This window comes from Schistocerca americana, chromosome 8, assembly GCF_021461395.2.
Source record: "Schistocerca americana isolate TAMUIC-IGC-003095 chromosome 8, iqSchAmer2.1, whole genome shotgun sequence".
Classification (NCBI taxonomy): Eukaryota; Metazoa; Arthropoda; class Insecta; order Orthoptera; family Acrididae; genus Schistocerca; species Schistocerca americana.
In genome coordinates, this window is record NC_060126.1 from 146,311,837 (window position 1) to 146,334,632 (window position 22,796).

General features: G+C 41.7%; 1 long non-coding RNA gene across 1 annotated transcript in view; it reads left to right on the forward strand.

The window, feature by feature from the left end:
* The window catches only part of LOC124544628, a 32,027-nt gene extending 17,823 nt beyond the window's left edge, over positions 1 to 14,204 (forward strand). Inside the window, exon 3 of the long non-coding RNA XR_006967551.1 lies at positions 14,091 to 14,204. This is a non-coding gene — a long non-coding RNA (uncharacterized LOC124544628). The remainder of the gene's footprint in view (positions 1 to 14,090) is intronic.
* The last annotated feature ends 8,592 nt before the right edge of the window (positions 14,205 to 22,796 follow it).

Consider the following 22,796-nt stretch of genomic DNA (forward strand, 5'->3'; position numbering starts at 1 on the left):
TTTCAAGATCCAGTGCAGAGCACATTATGAAGCAGAAGCTAATGATTCATCGAGCAACATGCATCCAGAAGCAATCACATCAATAGAATGCAAATATACTGTGGTGTCTCTTGTCAGTATACTGAGAAATTTACTGTTTATTTTGGACCGAAAGGAGGCTGTAAATTTAACCCATTTAGTGAATTAAAATGTAAATGTCGTGTGGCTAGGGCCTCCCGCCGGGTAGACAGTTCGCCGGGTGCAAGTCTTTCGATTTGACGCCACTTCGGCGACTTGTGCGTCGATGGGGATGAATGATGATGATTAGGACAACACAACACCCAGTCCCTGAGCGGAGAAAAACTCTGACGCAGCCGGGAATCGAACCCAGGTCCTTTGAATTGACATTCTGTCGCGCTGACCACTTTCTTTTTTTTTCGTTGATCGTATTTTGTTCTGTGTTGATCGTTGAATTTTTTCGTGGTGGACGTCCGATGACACTTGTTCACGTTGTTCGTTGATCCGTTCACTCAGTTTTTTTTTTTTTAATTACAAAGGGTAGCTAAACCCTCTGACCGAACCCGCTGAGCTACTGTGCCGGCTCCACTCAGCTACCGGCGGCGGACATTCAGTGAACTGTGTGATGAATTGAGACTGTCTGTTAATATTTTATATATCGAACTGTGAAGCAAAATGTTCAAATGTGTGTGAAATCTTATGCGACTTAACTGCTAAGGTCATCAGTCCCTAAGCTTACACACTACTTAACCTAAATTATCCTAAGGACAAACACACACACTCATGCCCGAGGGAGGACTCGAACCTCAGCCCGGACCAGCCGCACAGTCCAGGACTGCAGCGCCTCTGACCGCTCGGCTAATCCCGCGCGGCAACTGTGAAGCAGTTAACAAAATGTTCATTTGCGCATTGTAAGGACTAAAGCGAAAGATATATAAGTAGTGAAAGCTAATAAAGTAACGACTTGCCATATGAACATATAGTTAAGCAGCTGTCCATTATCAAAGTTTAAAAATGTTCCGAACCGACAATCTTTCCTAAATAGCTTCAAAATTCTGCAGTGTGCTTTCATCCGCGAGACAGCGCGCCAGAACTGCAGCTGAAATTTGTTTTACTTTTGGCTATTTTGTTTTCCTGTTAACAAGGTTGATAATATAGCGACCTTCATTTTGTCTTCGTCCAGTGATCATCATAATGCTTGCAGTGTGCCATCACCCAAGGACACCCAACCTAATGACAGTGACAGCAGATGAGAAAAATGAACATGTCAACGTTTTCTACACAGAAACAACCTTTGTTTGTAAAATGTGAAGGCAGCATCATTACAGACTATCACGTAGGCGTTTAAAAAGTTACAAGATCTGCAAATCTGTTGTCCTCAAGAAAATAAACAAGCAGAGTTTTAATGCATATCAGCAGCAACATACACAAATGAATTATGAGAGTTTGTGGCCATTTTAATGTACCCAAAAACCGATATTGGCCTTGACCATAAGATTTAGATTAATAAATGCACCACGAAGTAAATTAGAGTGCAACTTCCGTAACGTTACCTTCCCCTACATTTTCGCTTAGGTTTGAACTACCTGTTGTACGTAACCATTATTTGTCTTATTTGATGGACCACATTGCCGGCCGCGGTGGTCTCGCGGTTCTAGGCGCGCAGTCCGGAGCCGCGCGACTGCTACGGTCGCAGGTTCGAATCCTGCCTCGGGCATGGATGTGTGTGATGTCCTTAGGTTTAAGTAGTTCTAAGTTCTAGGGGACTGATGCCCACAGATGTTAAGTCCCATAGTGCTCAGAACCATTTGAACCATTTGATGGACCACATTCAAACATATTCATCCTTATGTAACTCAATGACGATGTGAATGTGATGTAGACAGAAGTATATCACTTATTAGTACATGTACGAATATAAATTAAACTCTGGGTTTGTATATGGTGTCCCTGTCTAGTGTATGTCACTTTGAGTTAAAAACCCCTTTCAAGACTATTACAAACATCCGTTAGAACATCTTACGAGGTACCAACAAACAAGTATACAATGATAAGCTTTGTTTGTTCACTTTCTCAGAATTCTGCACTATATCAATGGTAATAGAGATCCATATACACTGAAGCGCCAAAGAAACTGGTATAGGCATGCGTATTCAAATACAGAGGTATGTACAAGCAGAATACGGCGCTGCGGTCGGCAGTACCTATTTGGGACAACAAGTGACTTGCGCAGTTGTTAAATTGGTTACTGCCGCTACAATGGCAGGTTATCAAGGTTTAAGTAAGTTTGCACGTGGTGTTATAGTCAGCGCACGAGCGGTGGGACACAGCATCTCCGAGGTAGCGATGAAGTGGGGATTTTCTTGTGCGGTCACTTCACGAGTGTACAGTGAATATCAGGAATCCCGTAAAACATCAAACCTCTGACACCACTGCGGCCGGTAAAAGATCCTGCAAGAACGGGATCAACGACGACTGAAGAGAATCGTTCAACGTGGGAGAAGTGCAGCTCTTCCGCAAATTGCTGCATATTTCAATGCTGGACCATCAAAAAGTGTCAGTGTGTGAACCATTCAACGAAACATCATAGATATGGGCTTTCGGAGACGAAGGCCCGCTCGTGCACCATTGATGATCGTAAAACACAAAGCTTTGCTCCTCGCCTGGGCCTGTCGACATAGACACTGGACGGTTGAAGATTGGAAATACGTTGCTTCGTCGGACGAGTCTGGTTTCAAATTGTATCGAGCGGATGGAAGTGTACGGGTATGCAGAAAATCTCATGGAACCATGGACGTTGCATGTCAGCAGGGACTGTTCAATCTGGTGGAGGCTCTTTAATGGTGTGGGGCACGTGCAGCTGGAGTGATACGGGACTCCTGATACGTCTACATACGACTGTGGCAGCTGACACTTACCTAAGCATCCTGTCTGATCATCTGCATCCATTCATGTCCATTGTGGATTCCCACGGACTTGGAAAATCCTAGCAGGACAATGTGACACATCACACATTCAGTATTGCTACAGAGTGACTTCAGGAACATTCTTATGAGTTTAAAAACTTTCACCGCACACGAAACCCCCAGACATGAACATTATTGAGCATATCTAAGATGCCTTGCAACGCAACGTTAGTCTTACGTATTTATTGACAGTCCTGCAGGATTCATGGTGTCAATTGTCTCCAGCACTACTTCAGACAATAGTCGAGTCCACGCCACGTCGTGTTGCGGCGCTTCTGCGTCCTCGAGGGGGCCTTACACGATATTAGGGTGGTGTATATGCTCTTCAATGTATATGCTTGAAGACGATTTCAAGAGAAGTTAAAGTTTTGGGAACTATAAACGCTCAAGTAATTCTGATATAAAAACGTTCATATTTGTCTTTGTTATTTGTAAGACTGAATTGACCGTTACTTTATTGATCACAGATTGAAGTCACTGGAGAGATAGTGACAGGCTCATTCTACTGGGGCGTCCATTCAGTGCCCGATTGTTTTGTTAATCGCAATCAGTCGACAGGTTCGTGGCATTTGGAGATATATTCTAGTTAGTAGTGTTCATCTGCGTTCTCGCTGGGTATTGGTGTCCTGAACGCTTGTGACGATACTTCGAACTCTTACTATTGGGCCATTGTACACAAAGAGGTGATACTATTGTGATTAGCTGCCTTACAAGGGAAGGTCATAACCTTCGAATCATGGATTTACTTCAGTCGTCCGCTGGGACGACATACTGCCCAAGTATTAAGGCGTACTACTTATGCAGCATCGAGAAAATGCAAGTGAAGTTTTATATGTCGAATGTGTACCGGTGCGTTGCGAACCCGAGCTCGTGGTGGCGGCAGTCGAATGGTTAGCGTTCTACCTCCGTAATCGTTGGAACTCTGAACGGAGACCCACTCATCCTCTTTTATGTTATTGTTTACAACACTGGTCATATTATTTAATAAATATAACATTTGAGATGTAATATAAAGAAAAAACACGTATACTTGCAAGGACTTTTTTTGATTCTCCATATTACACAGTTGTTTTCTAAATTTAGTTATTACGAAAAACATATTTTTAACTCTCGACAAGTAAACGACCAAACATATTACATTTACCTGAATATGTATGCCTCTCGTGATTTACGATATCCCTTGTTCAAATGGTTCAAATAGCTCTGAGCACTATGGGACTTAACTTCTGAGGTCATCAGTCCCCTAGAACTTAGGACTACTTAAACCTAACTAACCTAAGGACATTACACACATCCATGCCCGAGGAAGGATTCGAACCTGCGACCGTAGCGGTCGCGCGGTTCCAGCATATCCCTTGTACCTGCAATCGGGTGAGACACCTAGAACTACTTTGCAACGGGAGACTTCGGTCTGCAGACGTAGAGAAAGGCTCCATTCAGCAGTTAACATGCATAGCGGTGACACCTTGCTAATGTGGCAAGAATGAATAGTGTACATGCGAATTTTTTGAAAATCGTAGTCACAGAGTATAGTTTAAGAGGTCATGCATATATACGTGTTTTTCATTAAATTATCTTTCAGATATTATATTTGCAAAATAATATGACCAAAGTTTAAAAAAATATACATTAAAAAAAAAGGAATGAGTGGGGCTCAATCAAGCCCTTCGCCGATTGCAGGGTTGAACGCTAACCACTTGACTACCGTCATCTGGTGCCTAGGTTCTCAACGCACCGGTAGATATTCGACGCGGAAAAGTTTCCTTGCGATTTTTTTGAAATTACCTAAGTAGTACACCTTGCTACTTGCGCATCGTGTTGCCCTTATGGACTACTAAAAAGTGCACAAAGTTTGAAGTAAATCCGAGATCCGACCATCGTGCCCTGTCACTGTTAGTCAGCTACAGTAGGCCATACTCAGGCTAACATGAAAGAATATTTTAAATTCTTTAAAGTTCGTGAAAATTGTCTTAACTAGTAGTAGCTGAAAGTAGTGGTAGGTGGTACTATATAGAAACGTTGCTTAGAACCGTTTCACACTCACCATTTTAGCGGGGAAGAAGATTATGCATCCTGTTCTATATTAGAAACATATAATCGATGTTACTGACAGGCTAATACTGCTCTTTTAATAATCTCCATCTGAGACCTACTTGGCGTTATTTTCGATGAAGACTGCGACATTTACCGATAGGAACTGTGGCACCAAGACTCTGTAAAACGTCAACAGACTGTATTACGTTTCCTTTCCGCAATCAACCAGTAAATAATACGAAAATCTAATTGTAATGAGCCAAATACGAAATGTAAACATAACAAAGTCAGTGATAATGATCTACAAGGTTCCACACATCGAGGATGGTTCAGTATCTCGAAAATACGATCTTTGCACCGAAATGAAATTATTTATCAAAGTGCGTAAAGATTTCAGTGCAAAACATATGTTGGCCGCTTATCATACTACGAAAGTATAACTACTGAACTTTTTTCGTGGGTCAAAATTAATTCTTTTTATCAAAAAACTATGTATGTTGCTTAAGGAAATATGTAAATATTTCGAGTACAAAACCAACATGGTAATACTGTTGTAACTTAATTGTGGTGTAAGATTTTTTAGAAAATACACCGGCTCGCATATTGTCACTACTGATGTAACTTACTCGTGAAGCTGCACTCATCGATAGCCTTACTTCTATCATTATACCACACTTTCAAGAAGCAAAAGCTGCCTATACAAGTATTATTTGTCAAAATGCGTGAAGATTTATTCTGTAACATAGCAAAAATACGCATGGTACCACTTGCAACATTTTAAATTCCCTCTAATGAATTTAATGGCAGTAGTGCATCGATTTTTCTGGAGATCAAGTAAAACATCCTAAACTACTTCTGCGACATAGGATAGAATAAATTCTTGGCACAGTAAGCAGAGGACTAACAGGGGTGCATGTCTGAATGATTACATAGACCTACCTACCTGTGCTGTGTACTCGAAGTCCATCCGCACATACTCAGTCTGTTAACCTCGCTGCTCTTACATGTTATGCAGTTGCTCATACCCTGCGTCCCTATCTGTATGAGCCGATTTTGATTTGCAGTAACAGAACACAACTCCAGGAGAGGTTGTTTCAACATTACATAAGCAACAAACTAGTCTGGTGAAATCATAAAACGTTGTTGAGGCCCTGTGTCTACCAGTTTACGAAGGGTGGAACTTTAATAGTGGCAACTATTTATTTACAGCCTGTACAAAATAGATACGTGTTTCAAAGTTTTACTGACCTCCAAAGTAGTCACCAGCATTGTGTGTAATCCGTTGCTAGCGATGTGGAAGTCGTAGGATACTCTTAGCAGTGCCAGTTGTGCTGACAGCTCGAGCGGCGCGGTCTATTGCCCGACGAATCTGTAGCAGTTCTGAAGTGAATCCCGTGAAGTGTTTCCTTCAGTTTAGAAATCGAGTCAGGGGAGTGCAGTAGGCGGTATAGCACTTAGCAGCCCCCTCTGTCAAACAAATCAGTAACGGCTTGCACTGTACGTCCTTGAACATTGTGCTGCAAAATGATGGTCAGATGTCAGATCCTGCTGAAAGCTTCTGTCTTCTCTCTCTAAGCTGGTCGTAGGGTGTGTTCTCCCCCCCCCCCCCCACCCCCCGTCGCCCTCAAACCCATGTCAAACGTTTTTGCGGCGGTGCTCAGATCATAAAAAGGAGCGCACAAACGAACAAACATACAACCGTAAAATGAGAGAAAGTTTGAAAAAAAAACACAAACAGTCTTGACCTCTAAAAACATTTATTTTGTCGTAGCCGGTTTCGGTCAGTTTCAGACCGTCTTCAGAACATCGTACCGTGAACGGTGGCAGTAAACGTCAATTCTGCAGTTGACTTTCGTGGAGCAGATACACCCGCTCCATTCACCGCCACCGTCTACCATCATGGTGAGAAAGTCTAAAAATGGTCGGAAACTAACTGAAATGGTTACCACAAAATAGGCGTTTTTTTGGGTTGGAGACTGTGTTCATTTTTAAAGCACTTTTTGCCACATCACTGTGCTCCACGAGAAATGTTCTCAAAAATTACTAAGTGAGCGAAACACTCACGAAAAATATAAACTCATGGGAGGAAAAAACTAAAAATGAAATCTATGAGAACCGCTCCTGACGTGTCCATGGTCGAAACAGAAACAATGGCCGACTGCTAAAAAATAGCAGAAAAAGCAGTACAATTAACAAACATTAGGTACGTGGACCACAAGAAAAGAGTGCTGCTTTTGGTAGTATAGACGGTCCCTACTTCCCTATCAGAGAAAGACTTTCTAGGTGACCTGTATGATTTCAAGTAAAGTGAAAAACTGACGGATCAAGAGTCCCAAAACGAGTCAAGTATAGTTTCAAATCAGGCTTGAAAGGAAAGAGCATCAACAGCTTCATAACTGAAACAAGCCCAAGATCGCGTGCCAGTCTAATAAGACAGAATGGTGTATACTTTACCTTCCACGCTCTAAGAGCTGCAGACTTTGTGAACGTTCCAAAATACTGGAACTGCTGAGATCTGGAACATCGAAAACACAGCCAGTGTGCATCAAACGTGGGGAAAAATATCATGAAAGGTCAGAACACGAAACAAAAGAGAATAAAGTAGGTTGTATTCCCTGCAAGATGCGCAAGAGTGTCAGGAACAAAAGATATAGCCCTGACACGAGAATGTACCTAGACACAAGCGTGGTACAGAATTATAGAATGGTATCAACAAACAGGCTTTGCAATAGTAAAGGAACAGGAAAAGACGACCACTCCAGCTTTAGCATCCACTCTCGCAAAACAGAAACAAATGTTTCGAAGTAAACAGAGTATTTCGACGATATTGTAGCACAGGTCACAATATACTAATAGTTCACGAACTAAAACATAAATTTTTCAATAGGAGCACACTCGAAACAAGCCTAATGAACAGGGTAGACAGATTGACGAGGAGCTGCTAAACATTGAATATGCGCGTGAAAATACAGTTGATGAAAGTTCATGGTGTGACGATTTTCCAAGAGGGAACCACAACTTTGCGATAAAATTTGATAATAGTTCAACACGTAAGAACAGAATAAAGAAAAGTCTCATTAACACAGTATCACCTAAAAGACATTATTAAACTAAATATGACCATGCAAAATGCAGAAAATACTTGATGCCCGTTAAATTTGTGTCAAGATATTTCTCAAAGACAAATGATGAACTACACACACAGAAATACTTTTAACTTCAGAACTTGAATGTGCCGGCTCCGACACCGCAACATCCGTCCTAGTCGCGCAAAATATCACTGAAAACAACAGCTAACTATAACTAGTCCACTACAGACTATGACCAATTAGAAGAAGATATACAACTATCAGACTAGAAAAAAAAGACAACTTCGAGACCGCCCAGAGGCTAGCGATACGACTAACACATCCACAGGGTGACAAAATTCTTTACTTACAACAGAGCAAACGCCATGTTACTACGGGCAGTAAACCTATTAACAGGTTCGTGAGAAGTGTGTGATCTAATGAGGAAGGTGCATAAGCGTAGCTCAGAAGAAATAAACCTCGACAAAATATATAGAGATCTTGGATGCGCACACGGAAGAGTTCTGATCGATCACACCAAAACAATACCGCACTGCTATGTGTTTACAGATTGCCCACGGTAAAAAAACACAGCTTAAAGCCGGGGGGAATAGGCTATTAAGTGAGTGACTAATGACAGTTGCTACAGAACTCGCTACGGATATAATTTGCTTCCAAGAACCGTACTCCAAAATTGGTGGACCCATTTGTGTTCCATCGAGAGCAATAATAATTACCGGTGCCAATGACTGCCATAATAGCATTGAATGAAAGCACTGCAGTAACCAAAGTAAGCTAACACTGTAGCACGCGCATGCCAACAATAGAACTCATATGTGGACATATCAACCGGGGTCATAGCCTCTACTTGTGCAGAATGCCCTGACAACACACAACCACATTTACTTTACATTAGTAACGTTGCACAGTTTGCAAGACAGAAAAGCATTTCAGTATGCAAGGAAACTACCACAAAGACGGTATTATGATACTCCAACAAAAATGACGATAGAGGAAGAGTAGTAAACGATAAACTACATGGACAAAATCTACATGTCTTCAAAGGGATGGACGCGGCCAACCTTCCAAGGTAACAGGACACAACAGAGGAGCATAGATATCTCTGTTGTAAATAATAAAGCTCTGACACAGATAGGAGACTGGGTCGTTTATGAAGGCTGCACATAATGTGACCAAAATGTAATCACATGAAAAACACACATTAGCAACGTAGCAGATGTTTTGTCTGAGGATAAACTCTTACTCCACAAAAGAGACTGGAGTAGACTGCGAGAAATCAGATAAAGTTATCCTTTGGAAAAGGTGACAGCAAGTGTGATCTACAAATTTCATACGGTGACTGAAGTGATACGGACACCGTAAAAGACAGTAGTACCACTCACAAACAACGAACCAAAGGAATACTCAGTAATCACACAGTGACATGAATTGACAGACTTGCAGCACAAGATAGAAAATAAACTCTTGGACAAAAATAAATAAATAAATAAATTAAAAATAGAAGAATACGATGCATGCAGAAAAAATTATCTGAATAGGACAGAAATAGGTATATGTGGTGTACATATGCAGGTAAACAAACGATTACCTTTTAAGAGAAAGTGGCTGATTTCTTCAAGAGAAAGAGCTTCAGAAATTGAGCAAGTCAATAACTGTTTGGCCCATCTCTGGTCCATACGCTGGCAGTTATTTGGCTTGGCATTGATAATAGAATTGTTAGATGTGCTCCTGAGGTATATCATGCCAAATTAAGTCCTGTTGGCGCTCTAGATCGTCAAAAAACAAATTTGATTGGAATGCCCTACCCATAATGCTCCAAACGTTCTCGATTATGGAGAGATCCGGTGACCTCACTGGCCATGGTAGGGTTTGGCAACCACGAAGACAAGCTGTGGAGACTCTCGCCGTGTGCGGACGGGCGTTATCTTGCTGAAATGTAAGCCTAGCATGACTTACCATGATGGGCAACAAAAGGGGGTGTAGAATATCGTTGACGTACCGGTGTGCTGTAAGCCTGCACGGATGGCAACCAAATGATGCTATGAAATGAAATAGCACCCCAAACCATCATTACTGATCGTCGAAGTGCCGTTTGGGGCGCGTCCAGGAGTTCTTCGCTGGTCATCTGAGTTCATCTGGAAGCAAGACTATTCCCTGAAGACAATTCTACTCCAGTCAATGAGATTCCAGTCTGTATGTGCCCGATACTGCTGCAACCAGGCTTGTGGTTTACAGAGATCAATGGCAGTCGACCCATTGTGAGGCGTGAGCTCAGTCCCCTTTCTGTGAGTCGCCTATTAGTGGTCCTTGTGGTCAGTGAAGAGCCAGCTCCAAGCCTCGGTCGATGATAATGATCAATCCGGGGTTCTGAGTGCGTCTCTGATGACTTCTCTGTCCTCATATGCTTCCATCTCTAAAGGTCGACGGCATTCTTCTTGACGCTGTATTCTGTTACCCATTCCTGCAAACACCATTGAATAGTTGCATCGCTCTTATTCAAATGTGGAGCGATTCGCTTATTACTCCAACTGGCTTCTTTAGCCCAACTACACGTCCTCTCTTAAATGCTGACATCAACGTATATTGTTGACGCACCTGTCTGCGACGCATACTGTCGAACTGAGTACACGGAATCAAATTCGTAAAGACTTTATATCCTGGTATCGACATATCCCCTGTTTACTGTCGTTGGCAGCAGTATGGTGAAACTGCGCTGGAGCGTCAATGTTGCAGTTTCCAACGATGTCTGTATGAATATCAATTTGTGACCGATGACCGATTTGCATATCTCCTTCGTGGTGCGTCGTTTTCTTTTCTCTTAGATTGTACTACCAACAGGTAAATGACGCTAGAGAAAGACAAGCAATGCTGGATGTACACAGAGAGATGAAAAAGATATACAGAGGATCATTTTGAAAAGTTAAGACCACTTTATCTGAAGTTCTTTAATAATAGGCATGACTGGTTTCGCAGCATTTTATCTGGATCATTATGTGCAATCTGTACAAACTGACAGGCAACACCTCATGTAAGACAAGAAATCATAACTAAAATGAAAAGTATATACGAGATGATCATACAAAATCGAGTCACATTTCGATCGAGAGAAGAGAATGGGATGACCCAGCGTTCATAGTAGCAAAGTTTTTGTTAAGTAGTGGGCGTCGAACATAAAATAACATAGAATGCTCCCATGATATGGTCCCGTGATACATACAAAAGGACGAAAGCTATTAGGACGAAATTCCCAATAAAAAACTATCAGGTACGTTAAATATCAATAAATTCAACTCCTCGTGAGTTACAGCATCTGGTGAGCTGATAAGGTCTCCGTTTATACCCGAATACCGATCAAAACAGGCCGTACATAATCATCTATAGGCCTGTGTAACATTAAGCAGCTCACAGTTCCTCAGTTAACCAAAATGGATTGAAAAAACCTACTGGTTAACACCCAGTCATTCAGTCTTACATTGCAGTTCATCAGAAAAAAAATCCAGTATAAAACAATTTTAAGGCTTAGCACGAACTGGCTTAAAGTGAAACGAATCTGAATATTGTGTTGTATCTAACCATCTCAGTTGGCAGAAAGCAAAGCATTGTGAAGCCAGATGGCAAGAGGTGCACTTACCTACGTCTAGCGAATGCCCTGGATTGTGTAACGACGGGTGACGTGTCAGGACAAAGTGGTGGTATTGCCAGATAGCGGCATGGGTGGAGGAGTTTTGTGGAGTGCACATGGGCATCCGCGAATAACTAGACAAATAGAATGATAGCTGAGCTGTTTGAAAGCCTGGTTAATACCTTATGACGAGTTAAAAGCAACGTAAATTTGTAAAAAAAAACTATTATTAATGCCAGTATTGTCCATGGAAAAGCAGCACGTTAATGGTTGCAAAATGATTGAAGACAGCAGCTATTGAAAGTTCGAAACTACGACATGCAACGGCAGTTTATAGAAATAACTAATAAAAGCCAGAATCTAGACCAGCGCGATATACTTAATGTTTTCTCATGCGACCCCTATACGAGATTCATCCCAAATGACTCTTTGGAAATAGGGAAATCAACCATGCCCCTCAATATGGCACAATGTAAGAGACAACTTGTTACAGTTTTACCGCAACATGCCATTGTGTATGGTAGATGGTTGTAGGTTTGCTATAATGTGATGATGTGTTATAACGTGGAGACTAATGGGCAGTTTGCTACATTTATGTTGTAACATAGCGATGTAAGGATGAATTTTAAGTAATGTTGTAACATGCTGATGAATGAAGAAATTGGTTGCAATTGAGATATATGACACCATTGTGCTGTGCAGTTACAGATTTACTGAAACATGTCGATACATGCGGCAGTTAGTAACAGCTTAAGTCAGAACCGACCAAGTGTACGTCTAAGTTAGATAAGTAGGGCCCAGTGTATTTTGTACTATTGTAGAAGAAGTTTTTACCCATTTTGAAAAATAATGCAGGCAGTCCTCAGTTTCTTTAACATGACACATGTTAATCGAACAGTGCTTGATGATAAACACACGTTAGGCTGTAAGTTAGGTCGTCTGTAGTGTCATAATTGTTTTGTGATGTTGTGAAAGAAATGTTCACATATTTTGATAAATAATACAGATAATTTCATTTTGGTGCAAATGTCGAGTCTTCATTCACAATGAAAAACCTGTAGTTGTACTGGTGTATGATGATCAGCAACAAGCATATGTTTTGTACTCAAAATTTTTTAAATATTTCGATAAATAATTTTATTTTGGTACAAAGATAACATTTTCAATATATGGAAGTTCACTCTTTGCATGGAAAGTTGGTGTTTATACAACTAATGCAACATAAACGAAAATAGGCCTAAGGTGGAAAGTAATAGAAAAGCTATATTAGCCACCTCAATTATATTTTATAGTGTAGAACATTATTCCCCCCCCCCCCCCCAGAAATGGTGCATGATGAGCTGAAGCATTACTGAAAGATTTCTAAAAACAGGAGATGAAGAAAGTTGAACATTTGTACCACCAGTAACATACTCTCAAACAGACCAATATCTTTACATATTCTGATAAAAATTACGGACTGTTTAGACATAGAAACATTATTGCACTTAATTTGAGAATCTAGAGTGTTTTAGCTGTCAACTGTACATCACACAGTATAGCATCCTTACAATAGCTGACACGTTATTTCAGCCAATATTTGTTTTGTGGGACAACAATACAGACATTTTAGTCGTGAGCACTGCGTGTGTGCTTATGTATTTTCATAAATAACATACTGTTTTGTACTACCAGTAACATTAAATCTGGGCGGAACTGTCATTCGCCAGATAAGCATGTTATTTCAGCAGAGAACATGAGGTTTTTTACTGTTATGCAACAATTTGGATGAGAAAATATTTAATATGTACACTGCGCCCAGTGTAATACAATGATTGAACTATGCTCGTTGACAAGTGCAGTTTAATATAGAAATTATACCATCAGTAATTATTTGAAGTAAAAAATGCAAGAGAACTTGATTCAGTAAGCATTTATGCTCTATAACTTTTTTCAAAACATATTGGTACATATTTTTAATTAATAATACAGACATGGGATTACCCTAGTTTTGGGAATATCTCTATGTATTTTTGATATTCAGTTCAGGTCGTTCAGAAACTTTAGAACATGGTACTTTGACTGTTACGTCAGAGAGGTTGGGAAGCACAACGGTGATAGTTCCATCATCTTGGACTTCTTAATTTCCCACCATTTTAAACAGCGTAACTGGGCTAGTTACCAATATGGAGACTTTTTAAATTTACCGCCACTTTCGTCTTTGATATTTTTGAATTTCCCATCAATTTCATCCTGCATTTTGGATTTTCCTGTCGCCGCCATCTTGGATATTTCGGTGACTGCAGCACTATATGCCAGTGGCCGTTTGAACTGTGTGCTGGAAGCCACATAGTCATACTAAATTTTATTCGGAGAAAATTTTATATATGGATATTACTTTAGGTGTTGCAGAAGGACATGGATATAGTCGAATCTCTAAAGATGCTGATGGGTTCATCACTGTACGCATACCAGGTCGCACTCTTCTGTCTGCTCGGCCAAAGGATCATCAATCAGGTCAGTGACCATGACCACAAACCAATAAATAGCTGTGAGAGATGTAGCATACAGATGGAGTTCGCAATGTTGCTCTACATTGTCTTAGAAGCTCTGATTTCTAATCTAGACTCATCTTGAGTCTAAAACAGTGTTCTTCACCAAAGCTGTGCTTGTAAAAACTGTTACACCAGGTAAGGATGATCAGGGTGGTCTAAAGTTGGAGTGTGTATAGAACAGAGTGTGAGCGGTTAGTCATTGAGGTAGCAGGGAGAAAACGTAATCGCATGTCTGGCTCTGGCCTCCGTTATATGAGTCGAAAGGAGAGTATTCATAGAACTCAGAATATCAAAAAATGCTAGACGAATTGGAAACGTGAAACTAAAGCCTGTATCCCTCGTTGCAGACAAAACACTAATGTCATCAAATGACGATTCCAACGGGGATCCTTGGAAAAAATCGAAATAGTTATTGTCAAATCGTATGGGTAAATATAGCGAATCTCTACTCGAAGAAGACTGCACGTCCAGTTTGGTCTTGTAATAGTATGTCTTGCACAGACATCATAAGAATGAGATAAGAGAGATTACGGCCTGTACAGAAGCATACAGACGGTCACTTTTTCCTTGATCAATATACTAGTTGAATGGGGCAGGAAATCGGTAACCTTGGTAAGACATATTCTCTGATATACACTGTGTAGAGGCTTACGGAGTGTATATGTACACTCATGCTCATAAATTAAGGATAATTGCAGAATGGGTTGGCATACTCTGGATCAGGTGGTCGAGCTGGTGCTGGGGTACAGCCTCCCATTCTTGCACCAGTGCCTGTCGGCGCTCCTGAAGTGTACTAGGGGTTTGAATACGTGCAGCGATACGTCGACCGAGTGCATCCCAGACGTGCTCGATGGGGTTTAGGTCTGAAGAACAGGCAGACCACTCCATTCGCCTGATATCTTCTGTTTCAAGGTACTCCTCCACGATGGCAGCTCGGTGTTGCCGCGCGTTATCATCCATCAGCAGGAAGGTGGGTCCCACTGCATCCCTGAAAAGGCGGATATACTGGTGCAAAATGACGTCCCGATACACCTGACCTGTTACAGTTCCTCTGTCAAAGACATGCAGGGGTGTTCGTGCACCAATCATAATCCCACCCCACACCATCAAACCATGATCTCCATACAGGTCCCTTTGAAAGACATTAAGGCGTTGGTATGTGGTTCCTGGCTCACGCCAGATGAAAACCCAGCGAGAATCACTCGTCCGTGAACATAAACTGGGACCACTGTCCGAATGACCATGTACTGTGTTCTTGACACCAGACTGTGTGTCTGGAGACAACTGTTCCAGTGGCTGCGGTAAGGTGCCGAGCAAGGCTATCTGCAATATTCCATGGCCATCTGCGGGCACTGATGGTGAGATATCGGTCTTCTTGTGGTGTTGTACACTGTGGACTGTAGCGCCTGGACACGTTTCCTGTCTGCTGGAAACGTGGCCATAATCTTGAGATCACACTTTGTGGCCCACGGAGGGCCGGTGCTACGATCAGCTGTGTTTAACCAGCCCCCAGTCGCCCTAGTATTCTACCCCTCACAACGAAACAATGTATGTTCTTTGAGCCATTTTCAACACACATTCACCATTAGCATGTCTGAAAACGTTCGCACACTTACTCGCTGCACCGTACTCTGACATGCACCAACACACCTCTGCGTATGTGGACTGCTTCCAGCGCCACTGTGCGACCACTGCAGGTCAAATGCACCGCATGGTCATACTCTGAGGTGATTTAAACCCGCAAACAGCCCACCATAGCGCTGTTTCACCATGTATCAGCATTATCCTTCATTTATGAGCATGAGTGTAGATGTAGAGGAAACCACAATCAGGGTGAACGATAAGGGAGGTCTGCTTAGGTCCATCACAATACATTGTGAGAAAAACGGTGGTCATGACTAAAATCTAATCATATGATGATTTACCTGCATCTGTAATCGAGTCGCTAACGCGGGCCTGTGCGGGAACGCTAAACTTGGAGGCAAGACGACTCGAATCCTTGCGGTGGATGAAATTTTCACTACGAGTATATCACCGGCAAAGGGGAAAAATTTGGTGCCGTTTAAGTTCGTGATCACCAGTCTTTGCGCCAAATGTCCTGGTGGTGTGCAGGCCCGTGCGAGGCCTTGCGTTTTCATAGAGATGGAGAAGTTAGTTTGGTTATCGTGACGACAAACATGCTGAACTCGTTTCTTCAAATTTATGAGTCTAGCACAGTACACTTCGGGGTTCATCGCTGCACCATGAGGGAAGACATCCAACAGAATAACTCCTCCAGAGTTCCAGAAGTCCGCCGCCATAACTTCTCCGGACGGGTGAGGAGCTTTGAACTTTTTCCTCGAAGGAAAGATGATGTGTCACCACTCGACGGATTACCATTTTGTTTCCGGTTCGATGTGATGAATCCATGTCTTATTGTCACGATCAGACTCGTAACGCGCAAGCAATTCCTCACAGATGATCCTTCGTTGCACTTTATAGTCTTCTGTTAGGCAGTAAGGAACCCAGCGTGCACACACCTTTGAGTACCCCAAATGGTGGACGAGTGTGTCTGCACTACCGACAGAGACATCCAGCTATGCAGCGTGGTGTTAGATTGTGATCCGTGGATTACCACGAGTAAAAGTGGCTGCGCGTTTCAACTCTGCGGGGGTCACAACTGTGTGCGGTTAGCAACCACGCGGTACATCAATAGGTTTGCGCGACCTTGTTACATTGATGACATACGCCTCGCCCAACAAGTCACTGTGCTTTTGTTCACTGCCAAGTGCTCGCGAATATCCGCAATGATCTGGTTCTCCGCCAAGATAAACTCAATATCAGGCCTCTGCTTGGAGCGCAACTCCGTTACAGACGTAATTTTTGAAGGTTGTGTACAGCGCTGCCATGTATCGGAACTTCATGAAACTATAGGGGCTGAAACGGGAATATCCTACGATGATGCACATCTTTTCAACCTAAAGTGGCCGAGAAAAAATAATGCTTGCATTACTTATTGAACGCCTCCGGTTGAATTTGCTTACAGTACGCTAGTTCGTCCAGTCTTAGAGTATTGTTCCGCTGCATGGCACCCTTACCGGTTGGGACTGATTCAAAACATTGAGAAGGTCCAAAGAAGAGCGGCAAGATACGTGACTGGTACATACATTCATCGCGAGTTACAAATCTCATAGAAAGTTTGAAGTGGGACACACTTGCAGATAGACGACGCGCTAAACGGAAGGGGCTGTTCACTAAATTCCAAAATCCGATCTACGCCGAGGATGTAGAACATATGTTATTATCACCAACTTTCAAATCACGCAAAGATCAACATTTAAATATAAGGGAAATTGGAGCTCATACTGAGGCGTTCAGACAGTCGTTTTTCCCTCGCGCGATCCGCGAGTGGTACAGAGATGGGGAAGGGGGAGAAATATGACTTTGGCGCGAATAGTGCCCTCCGCCACGCACCGCTTGGTGGATAGCGGAGTATATATGTAGATGTAGAATTAATGGTGACCAGCATGATCAGATTAAGGCTACATACTTTACAAGTCTCTTAATCATGTTATTATTATAATTATTGTGCTTTTACTCCTAAGTCTTTGATAACTAGCGGCTACTTCTATCAAATTGTCTGTTTTGTATTTTCTGTATTTGTGTTTGTGGGTGCTGGAATAACACCACATTGTTTCCCTACTATATGATAGAGTAACATCGTATTCAAAGATTAGTTGCGAGATGTGTAGATGTGAGAACAGTAGGACATCAACAAGTGAATATTTATGTTTCCTTTGTGATGGAATTTGTGTGCAACTTAACTGTGTGTTTCTTAACTTGTTTGTGGAAATGATATTCACGTCATTATTGAGCTCTCTGATTTTCTGTAATGAAATACTCTTCATACAGTGAGTGACCAGGATATTTATTAATGGCGCCAGGCTTTTTTCGATCACATCCATGTCATAATACCGCCAACAAAATGTTTTGCAGAGAACAAATACATTATAAAAATGTAGATATCACCCTGTTAACTGTAAAGGTTGGTAGAGTTCTAGATACGTACCTCTCCTCCATTCTTTATTTTCACAACTGTAAAGAACCTAACTTTTCAGTGATGGGTTTTGTTATTTTTTTATTATATGATGAAAGGGAAACATATTGCGCAACTATATATATATGAATTTGTACATGCATACACACAATATGAAGCTAATAACGGATTCACGGCTGTCAGTCCAGATTGATATCCAGTTACGAATCTTCTGCAGACAATATATGACGATTTTCCATTGTACCTCTGAATGTTCTGAGGGAACGTTCAAATTTTGTATGATATGCGGTTTGGTGTTCTTCAAAATGGTTCAAATGGCTCCGAGCACTATGGGACTTAACTTCTGACGTCATCAGTCCCCTAGAACTTAGAACTAATTAAACCTAACTAACCTAAGGACGTCACACACATCCATGCCCGAGGCAGTATTCGAACCTGCGATTGGTGTTCTTCGTGAAAGTCATACGGAGATGTGAGATCTGAAGAAGAACCCTCCCCACCCCCCACTAGGCGGGAGTACTAAAATTCTAACGATTAAATGACAAAGCAGTCGCAATAAAGTACAAGAATTGAAGCGTTCCTAAAAAGCAGTGAAGCTCACGTAACACTACGCACAGAAAACTTAAAACCTGAAGTTGACATTAGTGAGATTCTTCGGGAAAATTTAAGAGTATACCGAAGGGATAGGCTAATAGGAAATTTGGCTGGTGTATTTGTCGCAGTAGACAAGTTGTCAAAACCCAGCGAGATAGAAATCGAAGCTGCATGTAAAATTATTTGGGAAAGATTCAATATCAAAGGTGGTCATAAAATTACGACTGAATCCTCCTGGTGTTATTGAAAACTTCAGGGAAAACCTCACTTCATTGGTATATAAGTATGCCAATCGTACAGTGATCATCGGAGGAGACTTTAGCCATCCAACAATCAATTGCGACAATTGCATTTTTGTTAGTGGAGGACGTGACAAGATATCCTGTGAAATATTACTAAAACCCTTCTTCGAAAATTGTCTAGAACAGATACTTCAGAACTCCACTTATGATAGAAATGCATTAAGTCTAATGGCAACAAATAGACTTGACTTCTTTGAGGATGTCCCCACTGAAATTGGTATCAGTGCTAATGAGGCAGTTACAGCAGCAACGACTACCGAAGTACATAGAACAACGAAAACAAGTTTTAAGATTTACATGTTCAGCAAACTGGACAAGGAAACAGTAGTGTTATATCTCAGTAAGGAACGAACTTTTAAGCTCAGGACAGGAGTGTGAAAAGGAACTACGGCAAAAGCTTAAAAGAATAGTTAACGATAGACTGGATAGATATGTATCCAACAGAAGAGTTCACGATGGAAGGGACACTCCATGATAAATAGTCACTGTAAAAGAACTTCTAAAGAAACAGAGACTACAAATACTATTCAATGAACTGTATACAAAGCCAGACCAACAGGTATTATATGCATTGACCGAAAATGGATAGTGCGTTGAGAATGGCTAGTTTCTAGCTGAAATCCAGATCTGCCAATAAAAATTCCAAAGGGCGACTGATAGCTGAAATCTATTATTTACAGATTGTCAGCATGTTTTACAGAAACAGTGAGTCCAGTATTAGCGTTTCCGCATTACAATAAGGAACTCATTTTCTCATATGATGTAGCGAGCCATGCACTCACTTGTGCGCTGAGTCAGGATGTTGAGTGTTTGGAATATCCAGTGTACTCTCAATAAATGCAGATGAACTCAGTGGAGAAGAATTACTCCGTGGCAGACGATGAAATACTGAGCATTATCTATGGAATAACCTACTTCAAATGTTCTCTATGGAAATAAATTTTAGTGGGGTTGAAGGATCCATCTAGTAAGTTGACACAATGGGCTGCTCAACTGAGTGAATTTGTTTTTGAGATCAAACATTAATCCGGAGAGGAACACAGTTGAGTGGGAGAGTAATGGTATTACAAATGAAAGGTAATGAGCTTAAGGAATGACAGGTAACACAGAAAACGCATTACGAATGTAAACAGTTTCATAAACAGTCGCAGGTTTGTGTGCAGAATGGGTCGCTGTTGAGAGGAACTAAGTTGGAACCATGATTGGTCGTGCCAGCCATGTTGAGGGATACATTATTAAAGGAGACACATGATCCCAAGGTCTCAGGTCATGGGGGATGCAGGACTACCAACAGGGGAGAAGCAGAGAGGTACTGGTGGAGGAATAAAAAGACCGACATGGACCAATATTCGTGGAACTGTATACAATATGCACATACAATGGATTTGTGTTTGTGCCAGAGCACCATTATAGAGGTTACCTGAAGCATAAGTACCATTTATACTGCTCAGGATTACTGTCTTACAGCCAAATCACGACTGATACCTTAGGTCCATTCAATAAAACACCTGCAAGAAACAAATATGTACTGACGATTACGGACCATTTCTCGAGATACATGGAAATGGCCGTAAATCCTAACCAACTGGCTGTAACAGTGGTGCAAGAGCAAGTAACCGGTTAGATACTGACGTTCAGGGTTCCTGAGACATTACTGACAGATCAGAGACCCAACTTTATGTAAGCTTTATTCAGTGAATTTTGCGGCTCTTGTGTGTGAAGAAATTGAAAGTTAGTCCTCTAGATCGTCAAGCTAGCGGAAGAATGGAAAGAGTTTATAGAACTTTAGGGAACATGTAAGCTAGCGGAAGAATGGAAAGAGTTTATAGAACTTTAGGGAACATGTTGGGATAATATGTGTACACACACCATACCAATTGGGATGCCTGTTTAAGGTACGTGGTCTCACTGTGCAACTCGAAGGAGCGCATGAACACAAGATATCACCATTATGAGGCAACATTTGATCGTAAGTTGCCATCAGCGTTTGAACTGATAAAAGCAAAAAATGTAAGACAGGAGAATCTGTTAGAGTTGGCGAGAGTGATAAGGGAAAGATGGAAGAGGTAGGGACCATAGTTATGCTACTGGACATCATCGGAGTGAAAGCATTGTGGAACTGTCGCCTGAAAGGGGGAGAGCTGTTCGTGAAGCAAGAAGATGTGGTTATCACCAATCATTGCTTTGTGATACAGGTAGATTTAATGCATGCGAAATGTGGGTCTAGGAGATAAGACCAGGGGAAACATTCGATAGTTTCCAGCAAGGTGCAAAGAGTTGTGGAGTGATCAAATAGTTATGGAGGAAAATGCATGCGGATACGGATGACCTATGAGAGACAAAGGCCAGATGATGCTGTTTCTGGAGAGTACATCACATCCAAGGAGGAGGAGAGATTGGATCGGTGAGGGAGGCCGGTTTCTGAAAACTATGTTTGGGATAGTTGACGAGGACATCAGGGGGACGAATGACATGGTGACAGCGGTGAAACAATGGGAAAAGGAGACAAGGTAGCAAGTGAGTGGGGCACGTTGATGGCAAATTTAGGGAAGAATGTTTTAAACAATACTCAGTCATTACGCCAGCTGACTGGTGAAGTAATGAGCTATGTGAGAACTGTGGAAGAAACAGTGAACCAGAACGTAAAGCTGTTACAAGCCAAAGTCGATATATTGGATAGGGAAGTAGGAATAACAAAATGGTTGCAGTTCTTGGAAAACTGCGTGTGGGAAGCACACAGAAAACTATCAGAACTAAGACAAGCCATGCAGCAGGCTTCATGAGTACAGCGTGTAGTGTATTTATTGCCACATGATCTGTACCCATAAGAGCTACAGAAAGTACAAAAAGAATTAAGGTTGAATTGAAGTAAGTCATGGTGCCTTTCCATGAAAACTTGCACTCCCATTTCAACCTAGCTGCAATGGAACTGAGGACTGATAGATCGAAGATTTACATTCGAGTCTTCTTCTCACTAATGAGAAAGCAGGCAAGGTATCAGTCTTACACAGTCCATGAGTGCCCCATCAAGGGGAGGATGCTGAAGAAGTTCGTCAGAGTAAGAGTGCAGCGGAAGAGGACCAGAGTGTACATTGAGGACTGGAGAAATCAAAGTTACAGAAGTGTTTACAGGGATAAAGTTATGGTTTCTTCATTCAGGATAATGAGCGGAGGTCAGAACTCCTATGCAGTGAAGTTAGTCCTGGGTCGGCAAACGGGAAAGGATGACGTGGAAGAGGTGAATTGGCCTGAGTTGTAGTTCCAGCAGTTTGAGGCACATTGGTTGCACTCTGCCTTTGATTACGTGATAGTAGTAGCCAGTTGCTACCAACAGGGCAAGCTTACGCCAGCGAAAAAGATTGAACTGGACAGAAATGGATTCCTAATACACAGGATATTATGCGAAATAGTGGGACCTACTTTCCGTCTACCTGGCACAATATTGTGAACAGCACATTTGAGCATTCCACAGCGTTGGTTCTATTGGCCAGAGGAACCTATGAAAGTGTTGCCAGCTGTGAATAACTGTTTTGAACGAGACTTCAGGACTCGAGTTAATTCAGTCCATAGACAAAGTCGTTAAGAACAGGAAGGGCAAATCTCTAAGGACATGAAAATGCAG